This window comes from Nycticebus coucang, unplaced genomic scaffold (genome assembly GCF_027406575.1).
Source record: "Nycticebus coucang isolate mNycCou1 unplaced genomic scaffold, mNycCou1.pri scaffold_44, whole genome shotgun sequence".
In the NCBI taxonomy this organism is placed as follows: domain Eukaryota; kingdom Metazoa; phylum Chordata; class Mammalia; order Primates; family Lorisidae; genus Nycticebus; species Nycticebus coucang.
The window spans coordinates 196,422-205,172 of NW_026515578.1; positions in this window are offsets into that span (position 1 = coordinate 196,422).

The following is an 8,751-nucleotide window of genomic DNA, read 5'->3' on the forward strand; positions in this document are numbered from 1 at the left end:
TTCAATTCCCAGACCCGTTAGCAAGTGACTGTCATTACGTACCACAGATCAGGAAATGTTACTGATGGGTATCTGGCCAGTTTTCCAAAGGGCTTTTTTATTGGCCTTATAAAGTCAACCTTAATTCTTTAATGCAGTCTGCACACTTCTGGAAATGCTATTCCAGCCAAAGCTTTGGTAAAATAACCAGTCCCTTCATCATGTCCTATAGAACAAAACAGACTCTTATTGAACTTATGCAAATAACTATATTGTCAGAAAGTAAGAGTACTTACAAATGGCTTTCAAATTCCAGAGAAATCAAGGAGAGAGAAAAATACATGTTTCAAACTCTGCTCATAAGTATATATACATTTCTTGAAAAGCTACAAATAGCTCAAAAGACAAAAAAAGATTTTCTTGATTTCTGGAAAACAGAACACAGAAAGAATCATTCAAGCAAAAAGCCATTACACATTAGACAAGTTCCATGTAACTGATTTCTGTTCTTTTGAAGTTATGTTAGCAATACTCATAGACATGTTAACTTTCCAAGGAAAGTTCTAAAAATTGGCTTTTTAGTCCAAAGGTATTCAATTTCCAAAGACATCAGAAATTTGAATTTGAGAGAATTCATCAGCTTCTCTTAATATTTCTTTTTCTTTTTAGGATGAACTTTGGATTCAGCCAGTTACATAAGAAATAGTTTTTTTTTTAAGATGAATTAAAATTATTACCAACCATATATGTTAGGACAGAGCAATGTTTTATACATTAGGACAGACCAATGCTTTATACATTAGGACAGACAAACGCTTTATAATATTGGAATATATATGTATAAAACCATAATCCACATAAAATTCATCACCATTTCATATTTGACAATGTTTCCTATATATTTTTAATAAATCAAATAAGTTTAATTTGTTTTTCCGTGACTTTCAGTGGTCTTAATATTTCAAGAAGACCAAATAAATGTATAGTTGTTTTTTGTTGTCATTGTTGTTTGTTTGTTTGTTGGCCTGAGCCAAGTTTGAACCCGCCAGTCTCAGTGCATGTGGCCCAGCATTGCAACTACTGCCCTACAGGCACCAAGCCACAGATTTAGTGTTTTTATTTTGGAAGATTCCTCAAATATCAAAGGCCTAAAACATTTGTTTAAACAAAATTACAAGCCAAAAGATTTGAAAGGAAATGCATAGTCAACTGGGTCACATGTAAATTCTTTCCCAAATTCTTTTATGCGCTTTTTTAACCTGCACAGACCATCTACAAGCATTTTAAACTTTCTTTAACGTTTGCCCTGCCTTCCACTTTCTTACACAAACATGCTGTTTTAGGACAAAATTATCACGCAAGATTCTTTCTTTACACAATACCATTTTCCTTTCTGTTTAATTTCTCTTACTCTCAAAAACTCACTTCCCACAAAACAGGATCCCAATTTACCATGAAGTTACCCATTCACTCAGCCAAACAGATAACTAGAATGTTTAAAAGGCAAAAATCTTATCCTTTGACAAAGAGTCAGTTTCCCCAACAATTTAAACAACAAAATTATTACATTTTACAAATGAGAGACATTTTATGAGATGTAACATTGATACAGAATTTTCCCACTCAGGGCTGGACAGGGAACCACCATTTTTCAGGCTCAGGTGAGCTTAGACATCAGACTCCCATCTCCAGGCACAAACCCTCTGAGCCCCAGCAAGCTCATGGACAAATCAGCCTGAAACCTTTTGGACAGCTCCACCTTGACTAAGGTGCACACACCCTAATCCCCTCCCCAGACAAAAACTACAGCAAAGACCTAATGACCTTGTCCAAGGTGAGGCACTTCATTCATTCATTTGCTAGAACACCCCTTCAGTTTGTAAAGGTATTTTTCCATCTACCAAGTCCTGGCCAAAATATCTCTCAGGACCAATTATTTACCCATAGAAAAAGGACTTATGCAGGAAACCTCTGATCTGGGCCTCCTCCTCCCTTCCAGGGACTATTCACCTTGGAGACCTGTTGCTTATATGGATACAGCCTTGTCCAGCACGAGATTTACACTCTCTTCCCCAGATTTTCAAGGGCCATCCAGAGCTCACTGGACTTCTTCAACCGCAACACTTTTCAAGGCACGACCCCTCTGCCAATAGCTCTGATACCCCCCACTCTCTCTGCATGCCCCTCAATCCAACAAAATGCCATTTTATCACTGATCTGTGGCCCGTGGGCTCAATTCTCAAATCCCTGAGACCAAACACTCACTGAAGAAATTCCATTAACAAAACTACACCAACATCCTTTCTAATGTCTTTTCATTTCTCCCACGTCCCACATGGCCACGTGGCCACCACCAAAGACAGAAAGCTGAAAACCTGGAACTTCCAGTTTATCTCAGAACAGCCGGGGGACAAAGTTGGAGCAGGGAAGAAGGGCACACTCACACATTCCTTTCACCTCATGAATGGCGGAGGGTGGGGGTGGGGAACCCCATCTATTGTTACCCATCTCAGTCATTCTCAAAGCACTCACATACACACAATTCCAACTCACTTCTTAAACTGGGCAGCCTCGATTTCCCACTGAAGCTGCCACTTAGCCATAGGAGGCAAAACAACACTCCCCTAGGCCCTGTGAAGGGAGTCCAACTCCACCCTTGGAGTTCTCTCAGTCACACCACATTCCACACATGTGGTGGGATTCCCAGATCGATCATACCTTGCTTTAGATGTCTCCCTGTGTAGGTACCCATTCCTGCATGCCAGTTCCTCATAGTGTTTGACTCCTTGAAACCACGCTGACAGGGTCCTTTCTCAGCCCAGTCGAGGTGTCCACACAGAGAGGCCAAACTGTCTCACTGGCACGCTCAGTGGTTCACGTCACCCAGGCCGATTAGGGGCCACCACGTGGGGGTTCAGAGGATTGGCGGCAACTACCAGGTGCCTGTTTTCTCCAGGGGTGATCTCGCTTCCCAGTCAGGGAACCAAAAATGTTGCAGGAAGACAAGGCCCAACAGAGAGAAAGAGCACCCAAACACCACGTTTATAAGAGGAAGGGCTTTATTCACCAGCCGGGAGCTTATGGCATAGAAGAATTCCAAATGGCAATGCTCCCCAAATGTCTTGGTTTTTCCCTTTTTATTGACAGTCATAAAGTTCCACCCCACAGGTACGTTTCTCATTGGCCAGTTTGAATCAAGCAGGAGATGGCATTCCCGCCCCTACAGAACTACAGGTTTTCACAGAACTTGAAAATTTCCAAGTTTCAGGAAGTTAAGTTTACAAATTCCCAATAGCTGAGTCACCATGGAGAGGACCCTGCATGTGTATCCTTGTGGTCTCCTTGAGAAGACCCGTTCTTCTAGACCTCACCCTTCTTGGGTACCCTTTCTCATCACCCCTGTGGAAGCTAGATTTTGCTGTTCAAATCTGGGTATGTTTATTTTGGGGTAGAACATTGTACTGTTCATTATGGAAAATGGATCTGAGTATTTTCTGGAGAGCTGGTCTAGGAATTGCAAATGTCCTCAACATGTGGACATCAGTAAGTATTTGATTTCTCCATCACAAATGAAACTCAGTTTAGCTGAACACAGGGTCCTTGGCTAAATGTTGTTTTGTTTTAGAAGATTGAAGGTTGAAGACCCTCCTCTTCTGGCTTGAAAATTTTTGGCTAAATGATCTGCAGTCAACCTAATATTTTTCTCATCGTAGGTAAGACTTTTGTTATGACTGGCTGCTTGCAGGATTTTTTTAATTCATAGTAATTTTGGCATAGTTAATTACAATGTGTCTAGGAAATACTTTATTTGGATTGAGTCATTCTAGGATTCTGAAACTATGTGCTATCTAGATTTCTGTACCTCTTGCATTGCGTGGGAAATTCTCCTCTATAATATCTTGGAGTACAACATCTGTGCCTTTAGGATCATCCTCTATTTCAGGAGTCCCTACAACTTGGATGTTTGAAATGATCACACAACTCTCTCATGGAATGTTCTGTTCTTGTTCTTCAGGAATCCCTACAACTTGGATGTTTGAAATGATCCCACAACTCTCTCATGGGATGTTCTGTTCTTGTTCTTCTTTTTTCAGCCTCTTTAAATGCTTGGGATCATTCAAAAGACTTGTCTTCAATTTCTGAGATCCTTTCTTCTGCCTGCTCAAATCTATTACTGAGAGACTCTACTGTATTTTGAAACTTTATGAATAACTTTTGCACTTCCTTGATCTCTGCTATGTTTTCTCATTATGTCCATAGTCTTGGTGACATTGTCCTTGAATTCATTAATTTCTTGAGATAACTTTTGAACTACTGTTTGCATTTCTATTTCCATCCTTTTCTCCATTCTATTCATCTTATTTTCAATCCATATTCTGAATTTTCTTTCTTTCTTTCTTTTTTTTTTTTTTTTTTTTGCCCAAATTCCCTTTCTGACATTTCAGCCATTTCTCTATGTATGGTAATTTCTGTTATATTTTCTTTGTCATCCCTTGGGGAAGTTGATCTATTCTGTTTATTGTAGGATAATATTTAGAAATAAACATATCCTACATCAAGCACACAAAGTAAATTCAGTGTGAGTTTAAAATGACTTGCTTTTCTTTCTGAGGCTTAAGAGATCTGGACCCCCCCTGGGTTACTCACAGAGTTAGGCTTTTTTGGTGTTGTAAAATTCCTTAGGCTTTTTCTCTGAAGCTGTACACCCCGTGAAGCCTGAGATCCAAGGGCATGCCGCCCTTCCTCAGAGATACGGGCCAGAGGGTTGACATATGTTAACAACATATTGTCAGAAGTCTATAGGTACTCTGCCCTGAAGGAAGGACACAGTCATTACTTCATACTGAGTGAACTGAGTGAATGCTTGAAGATATTCTTCTATCAACTCTGTTCCCCTATGGCTATTTTCGTCTTTGTGACGTGCTTGGAAACTAGTCACTGTTTAGAGGAAGAGATTTACTACACAGGTGATTGCATTGATATGATAAATATTTCCTTTCAAGTTAAATTACAGTTATGTAAAAAAGAAGATAAGATGATGAAACTAATAGATAATAGATTAGGTGTGTACGTGATTGGAAGAGTACAAAACTAAAACTTGGAATAAAGAATTTTGCTATATGCCATCCCACGGTGTATAGTCTGTTTCTTGACTTAATAATTACAGAAGCGAGTTTACACCCACCGCAAAGCTGCTGTTTGTTCGCATCTCCAGTCATGCAACATTTATTTATGTTGTAAGAGTTCTTCCATGGTTCCTCCCCATGAGTATTTTTTGAAATTTGACAATTATATTGCAGAAAATTAAAACTGGTGTGGTGAGACTGAATTGGTGTCCCAAGAATTGGATCTAACCAGCCCCTAACCAATGAGCTGGGGCTTGTGCTTATGGCTTTTCCCCTGGAGCCTTGCAGTGGTCTCTTTCAGAGCTGCAGTCAAAGACTCTGAGGTCTTTCTTGCTGAAATAACACAATCTGGCTCTGCCTTCATGTCAGGCTTCCCCTACCCTATCCTAATGAATCACTGTACTAGGCTGAAATCTCATCTGGGCCCCACTAGCAACACCTGGAGGAGGAAAATATGTCCATCTCCACTACAAAACAATCACCACTCAACCTTGGAGGGTCCCCAGGTGGACATCCCAGTTTGAAAGTTCTAACAGATTGTCCAAGTCAGTACAATAACTGTTCACAGGAGTGAATTCAAAGAGTTTCAAGTGCCCAGTAAGTAGATATCCACAGACATTTCACCTGAAAAACCCATGGGTCTGAAGCTTGGTCCCTTTGGGGTGTAGGGAAGTCAGGAAAGTTTGTCTGACCAAGTCAAAACTGAGTTTTCAGTGCCCCAGTGCCCACTATGCACCATCTCCAAGCAACCTTCTCTTCATTCATGTCCCTCTTTTCCTGTTTTTTTCTCTCTCCCCGCACACCCCTATTGCCACATGAATCAGTTTCCCTGCTAGTAACCAGCAGCCCACACAATTCCTGAGCCTCTGGGTGAATTCACCAAACACTATGGATTCTGCAAGGGGTAGACATTCAGGCAGCCAGGCTAGTGGAGAAGGGTGAACTGCGTGTTCAGAATTGTGGAGAAAATATTTCATTCCTTTTATTCCAGGCAGGTTGACACCTAGGCTCACAAATGGGACCTCCCTGAAGAAGAAGGACCAGCTTTACTGGCTTTCTTCTGTGGGGCAATGTGAGAGGTCCTTTGTTCCATGCTCACTTACAGAGAGCCCCAAACAGGTCTCTGGCTTGGGGAGGGATCTCCCATCCACTTGGTGAAGGGCTTCATATCTGGACTTTGTTTTCTTTCCATCTCATTCTTGGAGGTACAACGTGTCTCAGCAGTGATCATGTACACTTGTCTATCTTCTTTCTATGCTTAGTTCCCACCTTTGACTTCACTGAGTCCCTTTCAGTCAAATATCTCTAGCTCTGGACAGGAGCCTCAGGTAAAAGCTGCTTTCAGTTTGTCATCTTCCTTTCACCATCCATTTCTCTGGTGATTAAAAATGAGGAGCATTTATTCATGTGTTTCTAGCCCATTTTTCAGTCATCCTCAGATATTTTATTCAAGTCTCTTGCCTAGTTATAGAGGGGGTTCTTAGCACTTTTCTTATTGTTTAATTTGAGTTGTCTGTATATTTCAGTTATCAGGCCTTTGGCAGAATCATAACTTGAAAAAAGCTTCTACCATTCTGAAAGCTGTCTGTTTTCTTTGTCTGTGGTACCCTTAGCTGTGCAAACACTTTTTATCTTGATAAAATACCAGGTATTTATATGTGATGTTGCTGCAATTGCCAGGGGGAAATTCCTCATAAAGTTATTTTCCCAGATTATCTTCAAATGTTTTCCCCACACTCTCTTATAGAATTTTTACTGTTTCAAGTCTTAAATTTAAATCTTATATCCAGCAAGAATCAATTTTTGTCAGTGATGAGAGGTTGAGAGTTTTCTACATGTGGATAACAAGTTCTCCCAGCACCATTTGTTAAATAATGATTCTTTTCCCCAGTTCAAGGTTTTGTTAGGATTATTGAAGATTGAATGACAACATGTGGCTGAGTTCATCTCTAGCCTCTGTTTTCTATTCCATAGGTCTATGTCTCTATTTGTGTGCCAATACCACACTGTTCTGATTACTATAGTCTTGTAGTATAACCTAAAATCTGGCAACCTGATACCTCCAGATTTTTTTTAATATCTAGGAATTGTGTTTGCTGTTGAGAGTATTTTTCTGGTTCCATATGAATTGAGGTACTATTTTTTCAAGATTTTCGAAGTATGACATTGTTGCTTTGATGGGATTGCATCAAATCTATAGATTGCTTTAGTTAGCTTTGACATTTTAACAATGTTTATTCCTCTCAGCCATGGGTATTTTATATTCTTCCATTTGTTGACATCTTCTGCTATTTCCTTTCTCAGAGTCTCATAATTCTCTTTACAGGGATCATTCACGTCTTCTGTCAGATCTATTCCCAGGTATTTCATCGTCTTTGGTGATTTTATAGAAAGAATAGGGGAATTGAGAACAGAAAAAAGGGAGAACAAATTGCATATGAGTATGACCTTGAGATGATCTTCAGTAGAAGAAGTTGCACATTGACCCCACTGATACTTCTCTAGAAAGAAATTCACCCCATTGACCTCTCTCCCCTAAAGAAAGGCCCAGGAAACCATGAAGGTGCTGCTGCCTGAACTGACATGCTGAATCCAGATGGATAATCTGCAGAGGGAAAGAGTGCTATGCTGCAACACCCACTAATACATCTCAGAATTTGGGGATTATTCTAGTCCTGGGCAGCATGGATATCTGACAGATGTCAACTAAAGGAGGCTGCTTCACTGTGGTCACGGCACTCAAACATCTGTCTGTGGGGAGCATTACTAACTGATGGGCACCTGCAACCACCACTCTGTTGGTGCCAAGGTTGCCCCAGGCTGCTCCCAGATACTGACTGACCACAGCATGCTCCTTCCTGGGCCCCAGGGTATTGACTCCATTTCTTAGCATGAGACTATTGAAGGCCAGGCAACAACATAGCTTCATGGTGCAGGACTTTTGCCCTGTCTTTAGAAGAACCATTCCTTTCAGAGTCAAAGACTTCTAAATCTTACAGAGACCAGAAGTGCATGCCCTCTAAGTGGCTACCTAGGAGTAATGTCAGGCAGAGACGCTCAGCCCCCAATGCTTACTTTCTGCACACATATGTTCTGAATATTGGAGATATAGCACTGTATAACTTTTTAATTTATTTACTGTGCATATCACTTTCTTCACATTATTCAGCTGTTATTTCCTATATATTCCAATGCATACCTTAATTATATTTATTCTCCTTGAAATTAAACATGCTCATATATTTCAAAACACCTTAAAACACCAATAAAATCACCTTAAAAACATTATCCAAACCTCCATACTTCTTTAGGCTATGCTTAATTTCTCTTTTCCCCATCCCTGAACAGCTTTATAGTTGGTTCATATTTGCCCTATGTATTTCCTCTGCACTCACTATTTACCACCTCCACCCAGGTTACATTGCCCTGTTCCTCTATTTAGTAGTAATAAATGATGCCCTATTCTCAACAATGGCTCCCATTTGCAAATAGCAAATGTCAAGGGCTATTTTCCTCTCCAAAATTTGGAAGTCCTTTTCAAATGAACAAAAATGGTATCCAATTTCTTGCCCATCAGAAAGAACCTCTTTGGAGTGAAATGATGATTGCCAGGGACTGAGGGAGGGAAAAATGGGAAGATAATATA